Below are 16,668 nucleotides of genomic sequence, written 5' to 3' on the forward strand. Positions count from 1 at the left end.
TGCGACCACCCTGGACAACATAGTGAGATCTGACCTCTACAAAAAATACAAAAATTAGCCAGATGTGGTGGTGCACATCTGTAGTCCCAGCTACTCGGGAGGATGAGGTGGGAGGATCGTTTGAGCCTGGGAGGTTAAAGCTATAGTGAGCTGTGATTGCACCACTGCACTCCAGCCTGGGCAACAGAATGAGACCCTGTCTTAAAAAATAATGATAATAGGCCGGGCGCGGTGGCTCAAGCCTGTAATCCCAGCACTTTGGGAGGCCGAGACGGGCGGATCACGAGGTCAGGAGATCGAGACCATCCTGGCTAACACGGTGAAACCCCGTCTCTACTAAAAATACAAAAACTAGCCGGGCGAGGTGGCGGACGCCTGTAGTCCCAGCTACTCGGGAGGCTGAGGCAGGAGAATGGCGTAAACTCGGAAGGCGGAGCTTGCAGTGAGCTGAGATCTGGCCACTGCACTCCAGTCCGGGCGACAGAGCGAGACTCCGCCTCAAATAAAAAAAAAAAAAAATAATAATGATAATAATAAAGAGTATATGGTAAAAGCAGTGGATATGGCTCCTGAGATTAGGTTATGAAAACCTGTGACTGCTGTCTTGCAGGTTGTCTGTCTTTCTCCTTCTTGGCTTGCGTACTTGGATGCATCAAGCTGTGTTGCTGGAGGAACAGTGCGAGGCCTCTGGCCAGTAGTCAACAAGGAACTGAGACCCTCCATCTATCTGGTGAAGAACTGAACCCATCAAAGCCCGGTGAGTCAGCGTGGAAGTAAGCGGCTCGTTGCTTCTGCATTTGAGCCTTGAGATGACAGCAGCCCTGGCCAGCAGCACCTCGCTGCCCATGAGGAATCTTTTTTTTTTTTTTGAGACGGAGTTTTGCTCTTGTTGCCCAGTCTCAAAAAAAAAAAAAAAAAAAAGGCCGGGCGCGGTGGCTCAAGCCTGTAATCCCAGCACTTTGGGAGCCGAGACGGGCGGATCACGAGGTCAGGAGATCGAGACCATCCTGGCTAACATGGTGAAACCCGTCTCTACTAAAAATACAAAAGACTAGCCGGGCGAGGTGGCGGGCGCCTGTAGTCCCAGCTACTCGGGAGGCTGAGGCAGGAGAATGGCGTGAACCCAGGAGGCAGAGGTTGCAGTGAGCTGAGATCCGGCCACTGCACTCCAGCCCGGGTGACAGAGCAAGACTCCGTCTCAAAAAAAAAAAAAAGAAAGAAAGAAAGAAAAGAAAAGAAATATTTGATGAATGAATGAATGAATGAATAAATGAATGAATGAAGAATACACCTGAAAATGAGGGAAGCAGAGCTGGCAAATGCCCAAAGTCAGACCAACCCCTGGTGGTACCATGTGTACCCTGGAACCCACCGTGCCTGGATAGTTCGGGTCCACAAAACCAAAGACTTTCCTTTCATGTATCGGCCAGTCTGAATGAGGTTTACCGTCACTTGCAACCAAGAGTCCTGAGTAAAATATGGGATTAATGGGGAATATAGTGTGGCTGCGATGCTGAAGGAGGACAGGAAGGGAAAATGTAGGGAGAGAGAAAGGGAATGGCGGGGCAGCCATTTGTGAGCCTCTACTGCACGCCCAGTAGTGGGCTGGCTTTGTCACATATGAAGTGTCATGTCACTTTTCATTCTCCTGACAACCCTGTGAATTAGGTGTTGCCCTCTCACTTCACAGGTGAAGAAACTGAGTGAGGTTAAGTGCCTGGTCTAAGAGCACAGAGACAGTGAGTGGCAGAGGTAGAAGAAAATCCAGGTCTTTCTGATTTTAAAATCCCATGCTTTCTTGGTGGTTTATTTTTTTCTCTCTCTCTCTTTTTTCTTTTTTGCATCGTGGATTGGCCAACATCTCCAAATATTTTCACTACTGCTGGAGCCCTGGCAAAGGCAGCAAGTGGGGTGGCTGCCAGAGGCTGGGGATGAGGAAGGGAGGGAGAAGGGGTACCTGTGAGGGCCCTTTGTAGGCAGATATTTATAAAGCTGGGCCTTCTCCCTTGTAACAAATATCGGTGATATTTCTCCTGGCTCGTAGATGGGGGAAGGTATCCTCACCTCTGTTCCCAAGTACACAACCAGGGAAGGCAGTGCCTGCAGGTCAGGTGAGGGAAGGCAGTGCCTGGAGGTCAGGTGAGGCCAGGCTGGCCTGGAGAGGTGAAGTAAGGCTGCTGAACTGAAGGCATCCTGGAGGTTTTTTGTACACCATATGAATGCCCTGTCTACCGCCCCTCCGAGAGAAACTGAGCTTCTCCCTGCTCCCTGCTGCCCGTTCCTGGGGCGTGCATTTCCTGTCCTGACCCTCATGGCCCTGTCCCCTCTGACCTCAGCTGATTGGCCCAGCATTGGGCACCCTGCCCAAGGACAGCCCCATCATAGCTGACCAGGGTCCTTGGGGGGCTTTGGTGTCTGAGCGATGTGATGAACTGGGCCTCCTGGTAGAGGGGGCAGAAGCAGGAAGACGCACAGAGAAAGCAGAAAAAGAGGTAGCCCACTAGAGAGATGACCATTTCGGGCCTGGCGTGGGCGCCCGAGCACCGTATGCACTCTGAATAGGAGGCCTGCTGTGTGGCTCCTCCTGGGGCCCTGAACTCTTCCGTCCCTTTGTGCTGTTAGTTCTGGACAAGAATCCCTTGTTGTTTTTAAAAATATTTTATTATTTTTAAATCAATGTATTATTTTATTTTATTTTTATGTATTTTTTTTTTGAGACAGAGTCTCGCTCTATCGCCCAGGCTGGAGTGCAGTGGCTGGATCTCAGCTCACTGCAAGCTCCGCCTCCTGGGTTCCCGCTATTCTCCTGCCTCAGCCTCCCGAGTAGCTGGGACTATAGGCGTCCGCCACCTCGCCCGGCTAGTTTTTTATATATTTTTTTAGTAGAGACAGGGTTTCACCGTGTTAGCCAGGATGGTCTCGATTTCCTGACCTCGTGATCCGCCCGTCTCGGCCTCCCAAAGTGCTGGGATTACAGGCTTGAGCCACTGCGCCCGGCCTATTTTATTTTTTAAATATTAACTTCCCATACTACACTGATGTATGTTTTTAAGTTTATACTTTTTTTTTTTTTTTTTTGAGACAGGATCTTGCTCTGTCACTCAGGCTGAAGTGCAGTGGTGCCATCATAGCTCACTGAACTCCTGGGCTCAAGCAGTCCTCCTGCCTCGGCCTCCCCGGTAGCTGAGACTTCACCTGTGCTCCACTGCCCTATTTTTATTTGTTTATTTATTTGAGATGAAGTTTCGCTGTTGTCACCCAAGCTTGAGTACAATGGTGCAGTCTCGGCTCACTGCAACCTCTGCCTCTAGGTTCAAGCAATTCTCCCTGCCTCAGCCTCCTGAGTAGCTGGGATCACAGGCGTCCACCACCACGCCTGGCTAATTTCTGTAGTTTTTAGTAGAGATGGTTTCACCATGTTGGCCAGGCTGGTCTTGAACTCCTGACCTCAGGTGATCCACCCACCTCAGCCTCCTAAAGTGCTGGGATAACAGGCGTGAGCCACCGCGCCCAGCCTATTTTTGTTTTTTGTAGAGACAGGGTCATGCTATGTTGCCCAGGGTGGTCTTGGTCTACTGCATAAGCAATCCTTCCACCTCAGCCTCCTGCAGTACTGGGATTATAGGCATGAGCCACGGCACCTGGTCTCCCCTCTTTTTCAGTCTAGCTTGAGTGGGAGCAATTGTGGTAACCCAAAGAGGCAGACAGGACAGTCTAGGCTGCAGAGCCTGACATGGTCTGTCCCCTGTCATTCACAAGGATCGTGATGCTGGGGCCTGTGGCCTCCCACATATGGGCCTAGGGCCACTGGTTCCTGTGGTTCATATGGATGCCTCAGGGCCAGAGCCTCAGGGAGAGGCAAGGGTGTGGGCTGGAACCTGGAACCATGGGGAGGGAAAGGAGGGGCTTGGGGGAACGTGGTTTTCAGTCGTGACATCACAACATACCTCAGTCGTGGGTGTTTTCAGTAATCTGTTACTCATAATAGCCAAAGCATTTGCGTGTATTTTAAAGCACATATTTGCTTCTGTAACCATGTCAAATTTCCAAAGGCCCAGACGGGTACACACTGAAAAGTCCCCTTCCTTCCCTCTGGGCAGCTCCCTCCCTTGAGGCACCCATCCTTACCAGAGTTTGGGCATCCTTCCAGAAACGTTTTGTGCACCTATAAGCAAACACTCTTGTATGCATTCCTCCTTTCCCTTATTTAGTACCCAAATGTTAGCATATTATTCCCATTACCCTGCAGCTTGTTTTTTTCATGTGTGAATAATTAACTTTCCCTCCAGTGAGGGCAGATTTGAGATCATCCCCACCACAAAGTCACCGCTGCTCACTTGCCTCCCAGGGCACCTTTCCCAGCAGGAGAGGGGTTAGTGAGCAGGGCCCAGGACCCTTTGGGAGGGGGTGCACGTATTCATGTGTGTACGTGGATGCGTGTGCATGTGTGTGCGCGTGCATGTGAGACCTGCAGGACAGCCTCACTTAGAAGACCTGGGTTTAGGTCTAAGGCCCCACAAACATGCCCAGGGCCTTAATCCCCCTCCGGCTCAGTTTCCTTCCCCCAAACAGGAATGACAAGCCTGTTCCCTGGGGCTGTTGAGGATGGAATGAGGACGTGTTAAGAAACTGTCTTGTGGGCCGGGCGCGGTGGCTCAAGCCTGTAATCCCAGCACTTTGGGAGGCCGAGACGGGTGGATCACGAGGTCAGGAGATCGAGACCATCCTGGCTAACACGGTGAAACCCCGTCTCTACTAAAAAATACAAAAAACTAGCCGGGCGAGGTGGCGGGCGCCTGTAGTCCCAGCTACTCGGGAGGCTGAGGCAGGTGAATGGCGTGAACCCGGGAGGCGGAGCTTGCAGTGAGTGGAGATCCGGCCACTGCACTCCAGCCTGGGTGACAGAGCCAGACTCTGTCTAAAAAAAAAAAAAAAAAAAGAAACTGTCTTGTGAAGTGTCTAGTCCTAGGCAGTGAGCGGTTCTTGTCAGCCGGACAGATTCAAAAGCTTCTCATCCATTTTCCCTTAAGGATGTGCCTGGCCTTCTCTGCTTACTCCCAGCCACCTCCCCATTCCCAGCTGAAGGTGGCATCTCCTCATGGAGCTTCCCTCCCCACAGACCTGCCTGTTTATGGGCATCCGCTCTCCACCTCACCTCCCTTCCACCACCCTCTCTTGGGCACCTGAAACCGCGTCCGCTGGAGTGCAGCGGCGCAAATACAGCTCACTGCTGGCTTTTTTGTTTTTTGTTTTTTTTGAGATGGAGTTATGTTCTGTCACCCAGGCTGGAGTGCAGTGGTGTGATATCCACTCACTGCAACCTCTGCCTCCCGGGTTCAAGTGATTCTTGTGCCTCAGCCTCCCCAGTAGCTGGGATTACAGGCATGAGACACCAAGTCCAGTTTTTTTTTTTTTTTTGTAGAGATAAGGTTTCCCTATATTGCCCAGGCTGGTCTTGAACTCCTGGGCTCAAGTGATCCACCTACCTCAGCCTCCCAAAGTGTTGGGATTATAGGCGTGAGCCACTATACCTGGCCTCTTCATATGTGCTTGCTTTTTTTTTTTTTTTTTTTTTTAAGATGGCATTTCACTCTTGTTGCCCAGGCTGGAGTGCAATGGCGCAGTCTTGTCTTACTGCAACCTCCACCTCCCAGGTTCAAGCAATTCTCCTGCCTCAGCCTCCCGAGTAGCTGGGATTACAGGCATGCACCACCACGCCTGGCTAATTTTGTGTTTTTAGTAAAGATGGGGTTTCACCATCTTGGCTAGGCTGGTCTCGAACTCCTAACCTTCGGTAATCTGCCCACTTTGGCCTCCCAAAGTGCTGAGATTATAGGTGTGAGCCACCGCCTCTTCATATATTTTAATTGAACATTTAAGGAACCTTTTGTGTGAGATGTTGTTCTAAGCACTGGGATGTGCTAACTCAGTTTTCCCAACTACAACCCAAAGAGGTAGGTACTGTTCCTATCCATTTTGTTGTGTTTTGTTTTGTCTATTTCTTTTTTAGAGATGGGGTCTCCCTAGGTTGTCCAGGCTGGTCTTGAACTCTTGGAGTCAAGTCATCCTCCTGCCTCAGTCTCCCAAAGTGCTGGGATTACAGGAGTGAGCAGGCTTTCTAGTCATTTTACAGACGAGGAAACTGAGGCTGGAGGAGTTAAGTGCAGCTGCACTGAGTGCATCAGGCACAGGCAGGCAGTGCCGGTGCTGGTTTCAAAACCAGGCCATCTGCTCTAGAGCCTGTGTGCCTGGCTCTCCCTCACCCCCTGCCCTTCCTTCCTTAGGTAACTCCTTTGTAGTATTAATACCTTGGTCTCAGCTTAAATGTCACTTTCTCAAGGAGGTGTTTCCTAAGGCCCCTCCTGCAGTGTAAGTGGCCTCCTGAGCGCTCTCGGGTCCTCTTGTGTATTTCTTGATCACTTCTTGTTTTGTACTGTCATTGCTTATGTATTTGTCTGTGCTTGATCCCCTGGGTTTGGGCAGGTTGGGGTTCATTTGTTTGTCCTTAGATCTAATCTGCCTTGCATACAGAAAGCATGCCATGAATGTGAGCTGAGTGACCTTTCCGTGATGCAGCGCTGCCTGGAGCTATAGGGAGAAAAGAGTCTCCAGTGGTGGTTTGGCCCAAGAGGGAGGAACGTGAAACTAGAAACAGACTAGGGGACAGAGCGGGGCCGACACATGTGTGCGTTTGGGTGTCTCTGCCTCCCCATGGAGTGGTGGTAAAGACAGCATGGGTTTCAAAGTGTGGTGAACCTGGTTCAGATCCCCACTCCACCACCTGCCGCAGTATGATCTAGAGAAAGTTCTGGAACCTGTTTGTTTCTCATCGACCTAAGTTACCTGAAAGGGCTGGCACAACGCCAGTGGGCCCTGCTTCTACTGCCGCCGCCAATGTTCTTATGCCAATGGCCTCCGCCTTCTGCACCTCTGTTCCCATCTGTAAAACAAGAGCCTTGGCCAGGGCATTTCTAAGGCCACTTCCCTATTTAAGCCACTTTAGCTCGATGGACGCGTCTCAGGTTTTATACTCTGGAACATTTGGATATATCTGGGAATGTCTCTCCTGGAGGAAGCAGAGGGTGATGTTTCACCCAGCAGTCCTGCACCCATGGGAAAGCCTGCCCCTGGTCTGCAGAAGACCACTCAGAGAAGCTGCTTATGAAGATGGAGTAGCCCCTGCCATGGAGGTGCCTTTCTAAAGCTGCTTGAGAATCAGGTTACAGTGGTTCCCTTCTGCTAGCAGGGAGGCCAGAAGGGCTGATAAGACCTCACAGGTGTCTGTGCAAAGCTGATCTCCATTCAGCTTCACCGTGACTGTGAAGCTGGAGTCAGTGACCTTGAGACAGTGACCTTGACTAACCACCTGCCGATGCTGGCCACAGAGAGGAGCTGTGTTCATCAGGGTTCTCCAGAGAACAGCCAAGAAGGTACGCATGCACACGAGTGTAGACATATAGATGTATATATTCAGAGATTTACTTTAAGGAATTGGCTCGTGGGTTATGGAGTCTTGGTGAGTTCCAAGTCTGTAGGGTAGGCTGTCAGGTGGGAGACCCAGGGAAGACCCCTTCTTGCAGTTCACTGCAGAATTCTCTCCCGCGGTGGGGAGTCAGTCTCTCGTTCTCTTCAGGCCCTTGACGAGTTGGATGAGGCCCATCCACGTCATGGAGGACAATCTGCTTTACTCAAAGTCCATCACTGAAATATTTTTTTTTTAGACGGAGTCTTGCTTTGTCACCCAGGCTGGAGTGGTGCAATGGCGTGATCTAGGCTCACTTCAACCTCTGCCTCCTGGGTTTAAGCGATTTTCCTGCCTCAGCATTCTGAGTAGCTGGGACTACAGGTGCCCGCCACCACACCCGGCTAATTTTTGTATTTTTTTTTTTTTAGTGGAGACAGGTTTTCACCATGTTGGCCAGGCTGGTCTCAAACTCCTGACTTCAAGTGATCTGCCTGCCTCAGCCTCCCAAAGTGCTGGGATTACAGTCATGAGGTACTGCACCCAGACTTAAATCTTATCATCCAAAATCACCTTCAGGGAAACATCCAGAATGTCGGACTAAATATCTGGTCACTGTGGCCCAGGCAAATTGACACATAAGAGTAATCATCATGGGGGCTTTCTGTTTAATCCCTAAGACTGGGAATAGGTGCCAGATTCCCGTTTCCAATGAGGAAACTGAGGCTCCAAGGAGTGGAGAGGTATCTCAGGGCACGGAGCTGCAGTGGCATGCCATCAGAAGGCAGGGCGTGAGAGTGCTGTCTGCGTTGTCACCTGGGTGACCAGAGAAGAGGTGTGTGAGGTCACTGACCAGAACCAGGTGGAAGTATGACTGTTTATGGAAAGGGAATGATGGGCTGGGGTGTCCCCACCCTTCAAGATCTGAACAAGAGTGCTCAAATCTTCATCCCCCACATAGCAAGTCTAATGTCTTCCGAAGCTGCCTACGTTGTCTGGGATGTGCTGGAATGCATTTTCCTGGTCATTCTGGCCCCTGAGTTCCTGCCTCTGCCCAGAGAGCGATCTTAGCCCATTTGTCCACCCAGCAACCTTCTTCCTTTATTTCAAAATCCGCCCGCTCCCTCCTCATCACGTTGCACCTGTGTTTGTGGCACGCTATGCTGATTGTCTGGAGAGATGGAGGAAAATTACAGAGCAGCAATGACAGCTGCAAATGGGATAGTAGACAATGTGCTCTTATAAAACCAGCCTCTCTTGGCCATTTCTACAGCTCTGCTGCCCTGTTACTTGGTGCTCCACCCCTTTCTTCTTCCTTTCTCTGCCCTCTATTATTGCTACCCTCTTCCTCTCAGAAATGCAATCAAATTCTTCCCATTTTATTTTGCAGTGAAGTTCTACCTTCTCTCATCCCAAGTCCTTATCTTGGCTCCAGGCTCCCGCTGGGTGTCCTGGGGGTGGGCAGATGTTTTATGAGAGTTCTTTACACCAAGAGGCGGGCCTCCTCCCCCACAGGTGCCCTTTCGAGGGTGGAGTCTGGTTCCTTCTCCCACAGGAGTGGGAATGGGGCAGTGTTTGAAGCCAACTGCGGCATTGCCCTTCCCAGGACTGGCCAGGTGAGGCCATCTCCATCTGTCTGGCCCGAGGCAGGTGCCTGTGTTGTGGGGACAGATCTCCAGTCACCTCAGTGGCAGACTCCAGGCTCTGATCCCAAATAGCCCTGCGATTCATCCTGCTCTGTGACTTGTCCACAGGGAGTGGTGCCCTGGCCAGGGGCAGGAGGGTCTGGTCTGGAAATTGTACTTGACGCTGGTGTGTCTCAGTCTCTGAGCTCAGGTGCACTCAGACACCCATCCTGGAGTCCACGGTGTGGCCTTCCACTCGGGATGCTTTGGGTTCTTGGATTCTCAGCCCCTCCTATGCCTCTTAGGTATCTGTTCTCTATTCCCTCTTAGGGCCATTCAAGGCTGGAAATCAGGTGCCTGGAGTTTAGATTTCCAGGTTCCAGAAACTTTGGGCTCCTGAGAGTTTCATGGTATGAGAGGCTGGTCCTGTGGGCTTTGAAGGCCAACAGACAGGGTTCAAATCCTGACTCCACTCATTACTGTGGGATTTGGGTAAGTTACTTAACCTCTCTGAGACTTTGTTTCTTCATTTTGAAAATGGAGATCATAACACCGTCCTCATGAGGGCTGCTGAGGGACAAACACTGAAGCACTTTGCAGAACTACCTGTTGGGGTCAGAGTGCGGGGAGCAGAGGGGCCGGCCCTGTCCTCCATAACCTTTGGCCTCCAAGGGAAGTGGGGCCTCCCCTGATGCCCCCACCGTTCTCAGCCTGGCCTCCACAAGGGCTTGAAAACACCTCTGGATGCCATTGGGAGATGTGACCTGTGGCTTTAGCCAAGATCACTAGTGGAGACAGTGGGGACTGTATCATTGCGTAAATAGTTGTAGGCTGACAACCTGAGTCTCAGGTCCAGAAAGCCTGTTCATGGAAATGGAGCTGCTCCAGTTCCCTGAATGATATCATTAAAACACTCAGGTTGGGTATCGTCAGGCGCCCCCTCTGTTGCTCTCTGCCTCCCTCCTCCCCGCCTGTGAGCTGGCAAGCTGCAGCCCGTGGTGAGAACGTTTGTTTGGGTAAATGCTTCAGGTCTTTCAGCCAGAGTTTGGATAAAAGAGGGAGGAAGGGAAAAAAACCAGCTCAGTGCATTCATTCCATAATCTGTAATGAGTGTCTTCCATGTGCTGGGTAGTAGCAGTTTTAGACTTGGGTCCCTGTCCCCACTTCCCCACTCCAGCAAGCTCTCCCACTATCCACTCCGTGTGTGGACCTGACCCCCATGGAGCTCTGAGATTCACACCCAAGCCTCTGTTCCAGGAGACAGCTCACTTCTGCTGGCTGGTGTAGGACCACACAGGATACAGTTGCCAGATGGGGTTGATGTCCTGGCTCTGTGAGACTCAAATTGTTTATATAGACGGGGCGCAGAAAAGCAACAGGCATAGATTTCTCACAGCCCTGGAGATTGGCAGTCTGAGATCAGGGCACCAGTGTGGCCGGTTCCAGTGAGAGCCCTCTTCCAGGTTGCACACAGCAGACTCTCATGTGTCCTCACGTGGCAGAAAGAGGGTGAGACAGCTCTCTGGGGTCCCTTTTGAAAAGGCGCCAGTCCCATTCATGAAAGCTTCACCTTCGTGACCTAATTACTTCCCAAAGGCCCCACCTCCTAATACAATCACACTGGGGGCGAAGACTCCAAAATATGAATTTTGGGGGAATACAAACATTTGGTCCATTGCGATTATCAAGCCATTTGGTAGAGGAGGCTCATTTAGATACAGTAATCGACTCTTTTGTATGTGGCTAGTAGAAGTGTAAATAGGTACAATCATTTTGGAAAAGAATTGGCATTTTTTAGATGACATTACAAGATGTCATACAACCCAGTGATCCCTCTCCTAGGTATCTACCTAACAGAAATGCTTGCAGGCGGCACCAGGAGACATGTATGACAATGCTCTTTTTTTTTTTTTTTTTTTTTTTGAGACGGAGTCTCGCTCTGTCACCCAGGCTGGAGTGCAGTGGCCGGATCTCAGCTCACTGCAAGCTCCGCCTCCTGGGTTCCCACCATTCTCCTGCCTCAGCCTCCCGAGTAGCTGGGACTACAGGCGCCGCCACCTTGCCCGGCTAGTTTTTTGTATTTTTAGTAGAGACGGGGTTTCACTGTGTTAGCCAGGATGGTCTCGATCTGCTGACCTCGTGATCCGCCCGTCTCGGCCTCCCAAAGTGCTGGGATTACAGGCTTGAGCCACCGCGCCCGGCCGACAATGTTCTTAACAGTGTGGTTTATTATCGCAAAGAGCTGGACAGCTTGAGAGCTCATTGACAGAACAGTGGTTATATCTTCTTCACACAATGAAATATTACACAGCATTGAACATAAATGAATCTCAGAGTCATGCTTGTAAAAATAGAAGTCAGGCTGGGCACAGTGGCTCATGCCTGTAATCCCAGCACTTTGGGAGGCCAAGGCAGGCAGATAATGAGGTCAGGGGTTCAAGACCAGCCTAGCCAACATTGTGAAACCCCACCTCTACAAAAATACAAAAATTAGGTGGGCATAGTGGCATGTGCCTGTAGTCCCAGCTACTCGGGAGACTGAGGCAGGAGAATTGCTTGAACCCGGGATGTGGAGGTTGCAGTGAGCTGAGATCGTGCCACTGCACTCCACCCTGGGCGACAACAGTGAAAGTGTATCTCAAAAAAAAAAAAAAAAAAGATTAAGATTAATCTCCATCCTCACTGAACTTGACCCCACCCATAGCATTTGACCTGGGTCTTCACTCCCGCGTTTGAGAAACCCTTTCTTGCGTCTCTGGAGCTTTCATTCCTAATTCTCTGCTCACCCCAGTGACTACTCTCTACTGGTCTCCTTTGACCTCTTGGCTCCGTCCTTGGACCGCTTTCTCCTGTTTCACTTGTTCCCTAGGTCTTTCATCCAGTCTCATGGCTTTATTCTCAAGCATATGCTAGTATCTTCCATTTTATAGCTCCTTCACCGAAGCCTCTGCCTGAACTTCATATATTGAACTTCCGATTCCATATTTCTCTACTTGGATAGCTAGCTTGATATGGCTAAAAGTCAACTCCTGATTCCCTCACCCCCAAACCTCCTCTTGAAGTCTCCCCGTATCTGAAAAAGGCAACTCCATACTTTCTACTGCTCAGGCCCAAAACCTTGACGTAATCCTTAAGTCTGTCCCATCAGTAAGTCCCACGAGCTTTATCTTCAAAATTTCATCCAGATTGTACCACTTCCTACTCCTCCTCCCCTGCTAGCTTAGTCCAAGCCACTATCATATCATCTCTCATCCAGATTAATCCAACAGTATCTTAACTGGTGTCCTCCTCTGTGACCCTACAATGTATCCTCCGGACAGAGAGCCTTTTAAGACATAAACCAGATCAAGACACTCCTTCTGTTCAAACCCTGCAATGAATGACTGCCATCTGGTTCAGAGCAAAACCCAAAGTTTCTTGGAATGGCCTATGAGATCATCTTGTCTGTTGCTTCCCTTCTGATCTCTCGATTATTCTCTGTTTCACATATATATATATATATATATACACACACACACACACACACACACACACACATACATACACACAAATACACATACACACACATATATACACATATACATATGTCTGTGTGCTGTGTGTATGTCTATATATATATATATATTTGTGTTTTTTTTTTGAGATAGCATCTCACTCTGTCACCCAGGCTAGAGTGCAGTGGCATGATCATGGCTCACTGTAGCCTCGTCTTCCTGGGCTCAAGCAGTCCTCCCACCTTAGTGTCCTGAGTACCTGGGACTACAGATGAGAGCCACCACATCCAAGTAATTTTAAATTTTTTGTAGAGACGGGGTCTCACTATGTTGCCCAGGCTGGTCTTGAACTCCTGGCCTCAAGTCATCCTCCTGCTTCAGCCTCCCAAAATGCTGGGAATATAGGCATGAGCAGTGTGTCTGGCCTACTCTTCCTCCTGCTCACTCTGTTTCAGCCTATTTGGTCTCCGTGCTGTGCCTGGGACCTGCAGGCACCCTCCAGCCTCAGGGCTTTGCATTGGCTGTTATGAGCACACCTCACTTTATTGCGTTTTGCTGTTTTGTACTTTGCAGATATTGCTTTTTTTTTTTTTTTTTTTTTCCTGAGATGGAGTCTCGCTCTGTCACCCAGGCTAGAGTGCATTGGTGTGATCTTGGTTCACTGCAAGCTCCGCCTCCCAGGTTCACGCCATTCTCCGGCCTCAGCCTCCTGAGTAGCTGGGACTACAGGCACCCGCCACCACGCCCGGTTCATTTTTTATTTATGTATTTATTTATTTTTTTTGAGAGGGAGTCTCGCTCTGTCGCCCAGGCTGGAGTGCAGTGGCTGGATCTCAGCTCACTGCAAGCTCCGCCTCCCGGGTTGACGCCATTCTCCTGCCTCAGCCTCCCGAGTAGCTGGGACTACAGGCGCCCGCCACCTCGCCTGGCTAGTTTTTTGTATTTTTAGTAGAGACGGGGTTTCACCATGTTAGCCAGGATGGTCTCGATCTCCTGACCTCGTGATCCGCCCGTCTCGGCCTCCCAAAGTGCTGGGATTACAGGCTTGAGCCACCACGCCCAGCCCCGGTTAATTTTTTTTGTATTTTTAGTAGAGACGGGGTTTCACCGTGTTGGCCAGGATGGTCTCGATCTCCTGACCTCATGATCCGCTCGCCTCGCCTCCCAAAGTGCTGGGATTACAAGTGTGAGCCACCGCGCCTGGCCTTTTTTTTTTTTTTTTTTTTTTTTTTTACAAATTGAAGGTTTGTGACAATCTTGTGTCCAGCAAGTCTACTGGCACAATTTTTCCAACAGCCTGTGCTCACTTCATGTCTCTGTCAGATTTTGGTAATTCTTGCCATATTTCAAACTTTTTCATTATTAATATATCTGTGACGGTGGCCCGTGACTAGTGATCTTTGATGTGACTAATTGTTTTAGGGAACCACGAATGGTGCCCAGATAAGATGGTGAACTTAATCAATACATGTGCGTGTTCTGACTGCCCCACTGACCTGACCCTCCATTTCCCTGCCTCTCTTCCTCTCCTCTGGCCTCCCTATCCCCTAAAACACAACAACATTGAAATGAAGCCCATTAATAACCCTACAGTGGCCTCTAAGTGTTCAAGTGAAAGGAAGAGTCACACGTTTCACACTTTAAATCAAAAGCTAGAAATGATTAAGCTTAGCAAAGAAGGCTGAAAGCTAGGCCTCTTGTGCCAAAAAGCCAATTAGTGTATTAAAAATAAAAGTTCTTGAGGGAATTAAATGTGCTACTCCAGTAAATACACAGATGATAAGGAAGCAACACAGCCTATTGCTGATAAGGAGAAAGTTTGAGTGGTCTGGATAGAAGATCAAATCAGCTACATTTCCTTAAACCAAAGCCTAATCCGTAACAAGGCTCTAACTCTCTTCGATTCAATTCAGTGAGGCTGAGTGAGGTAAGAAGCTGCAGCTAGCAGAGGTTGGTTCATGAGGTTGAAGGAAATAAGCCATCTCCGTAACCTAAAAATACAATGTAAAGTAGCAAGTACTGATGTAGAAGCTGCAAGTTATCCAGAAGATCTTGCTAAGATAACTGATGAGGTGGCAATACTAAACAACAGGTTTTAAATGTAAACAAAACAGGCATCTACTGGGAGAAGATGCCATCTAGGACTTTTGTGGCTGGAGAGAAGTCAACACCTGGCTTCAAAACTTCAAAGGAGGCCGGGCGCGGTGGCTCACGCCTGTAATCCCAGCACTTTGGGAGGCCGAGACGGGCAGATCACAAGGTCACGAGATCGAGACCATCCTGGCTAACACGGTGAAACCCCGTCTCTACTAAAAAATACAAAAAACTAGCCGGGCGAGGTGGCGGGCGCCTGTAGTCCCAGCTACTCGGGAGGCTGAGGCAGGAGAATGGGGTAAACCCGGGAGGCGGAGCTTGCAGTGAGCTGAGATCCAGCCACTGCACTCCAGCCTGGGCGACAGAGCGAGACTCCGTCTCAAAAAAAAAAACTTCAAAGGAAAGGATGACTCTCTTGTTAAGGGCTAAGGCAGCTGGTGACTTTAAGTTGAAACCAGGCCGGGCGCGGTGGCTCAAGCCTGTAATCCCAGCACTTTGGGAGGCTGAGACGGGCGGATCACAAGGTCAGGAGATCGAGACCATCCTGGCTAACACGGTGAAACCCCGTCTCTACTAAAAAAAAATACAAAAAACTAGCTGGGCGAGGTGGCGGGCACCTGTAGTCCCAGCTACTCGGGAGGCTGAGGCAGGAGAATGGTGTAAACCCGGGAGGCGGAGATTGCAGTAAGCTGAGATCTGGCCACTGCACCCCAGCCTGGGCGACAGAGCGAGACTCCGTCTCAAAAAAAAAAAAAAAAAAAGTTGAAACCAATGCTCATTGACAATTCCTAAAATTGCAGGGCCCTTAAGAATTGTGCTGGCCGGGCGCGGTGGCTCACGCCTGTAATCCCAGCACTTTGGGAGGCCAAGGCGGGCGGATCACGAGGTCAGGAGATTGAGACCATCCTGGCTAACACGGTGAAACCCCGTCTCTACTAAAAATAGAAAAATTTAGCCGGGCGTGGTGGCGGGCGCCTGTAGTCCCAGCTACTCAGGAGGCTGAGGCAGGAGAATGGCATGAACCCAAGAGGCAGCACTTGCAGTGAGCCCAGATCACGCCACTGCTCTCCAGCCTGGGTGAGAGCGAGATTCCATCTCAAAAAAAAAAAAAAGAATTGTGCTAACTCTACTCTGCTGTGCACTATAAATGGAACAATGAATCCTGGATAACAGCATGTCTGTTAACCATTATAATATGGTTTCCTGAACATTTTAAGCCCTCTGTTGAGACCTACTGCTTAGAAAAAAAATATTTATTTCAAAATATTACTGCTCATGGACAGGCACTTGATCACCCAAGAGATGTGATGAAAACATACAAGGAGATTAATGCTGTTTCCATGCCTGCTAACACATTGATTCTGCAGTCCATGGATCAAGGAGTAATTTGGACTTTCAAGTCTTATTATTTAAGAAATACATCTTACAAAGCTATAGCTGCCATAGATAGTGATTTCTGTGATGAATCTGGGCAAAGTAAACTGAAAACCTTCTGGAAAGGATTCACCATCCTAGATGCCATTAAGGACATTCATGATTCATGGGGGGAGGCCAAAATAGCAACACTAATAGGAAGAAGTTGACTCCAACCCTCATAGATGTGTTTGAGAGGTTCAAGACTTCAGTGGAGGAAGTACCTGCAGATGTGTTGGAAATAGCAAGAGAACTAGAATTAGAAGTGAAGCCTGGATATGTGACTGAACTACTGCAATCTCATGAGAAGACTTTAATGTTAATATTAAACCATTCAAAGTAAGGCAAAACACAATTACTTTTGCACTAACCTAATAGATGAGGTGTTACTTCTTACGGATGAGCAAAGAAAGTGGTTTCTTGAGATGGCATCTACTTCTGGTGAAGATGCTACGAACATTGTTACAATGACAACAAAGAATTTACACATATTACACAAACTTCGTTGATAAAACAGTGGCAGGGTTTGAAAGGACTCCAGTTTTGAAAGAAGTTCTACTATGGGTAAAATACTATCAAA

At 49.3% G+C, this 16,668-nt stretch overlaps 1 long non-coding RNA gene across 1 annotated transcript in view; it reads left to right on the forward strand.

Annotated features, from left to right (window-relative positions):
- LOC117090651 overlaps positions 1-16,668 on the forward strand; it is a 76,982-nt gene that overhangs the window by 41,555 nt on the left and 18,759 nt on the right. The window contains exon 3 of the long non-coding RNA XR_004440080.1: positions 611-757. This is a non-coding gene — a long non-coding RNA (uncharacterized LOC117090651). The remainder of the gene's footprint in view (positions 1-610; positions 758-16,668) is intronic.

This window comes from Trachypithecus francoisi, unplaced genomic scaffold, assembly GCF_009764315.1.
Source record: "Trachypithecus francoisi isolate TF-2019V2 unplaced genomic scaffold, Tfra_2.0 Lachesis_group11, whole genome shotgun sequence".
Classification (NCBI taxonomy): Eukaryota; Metazoa; Chordata; class Mammalia; order Primates; family Cercopithecidae; genus Trachypithecus; species Trachypithecus francoisi.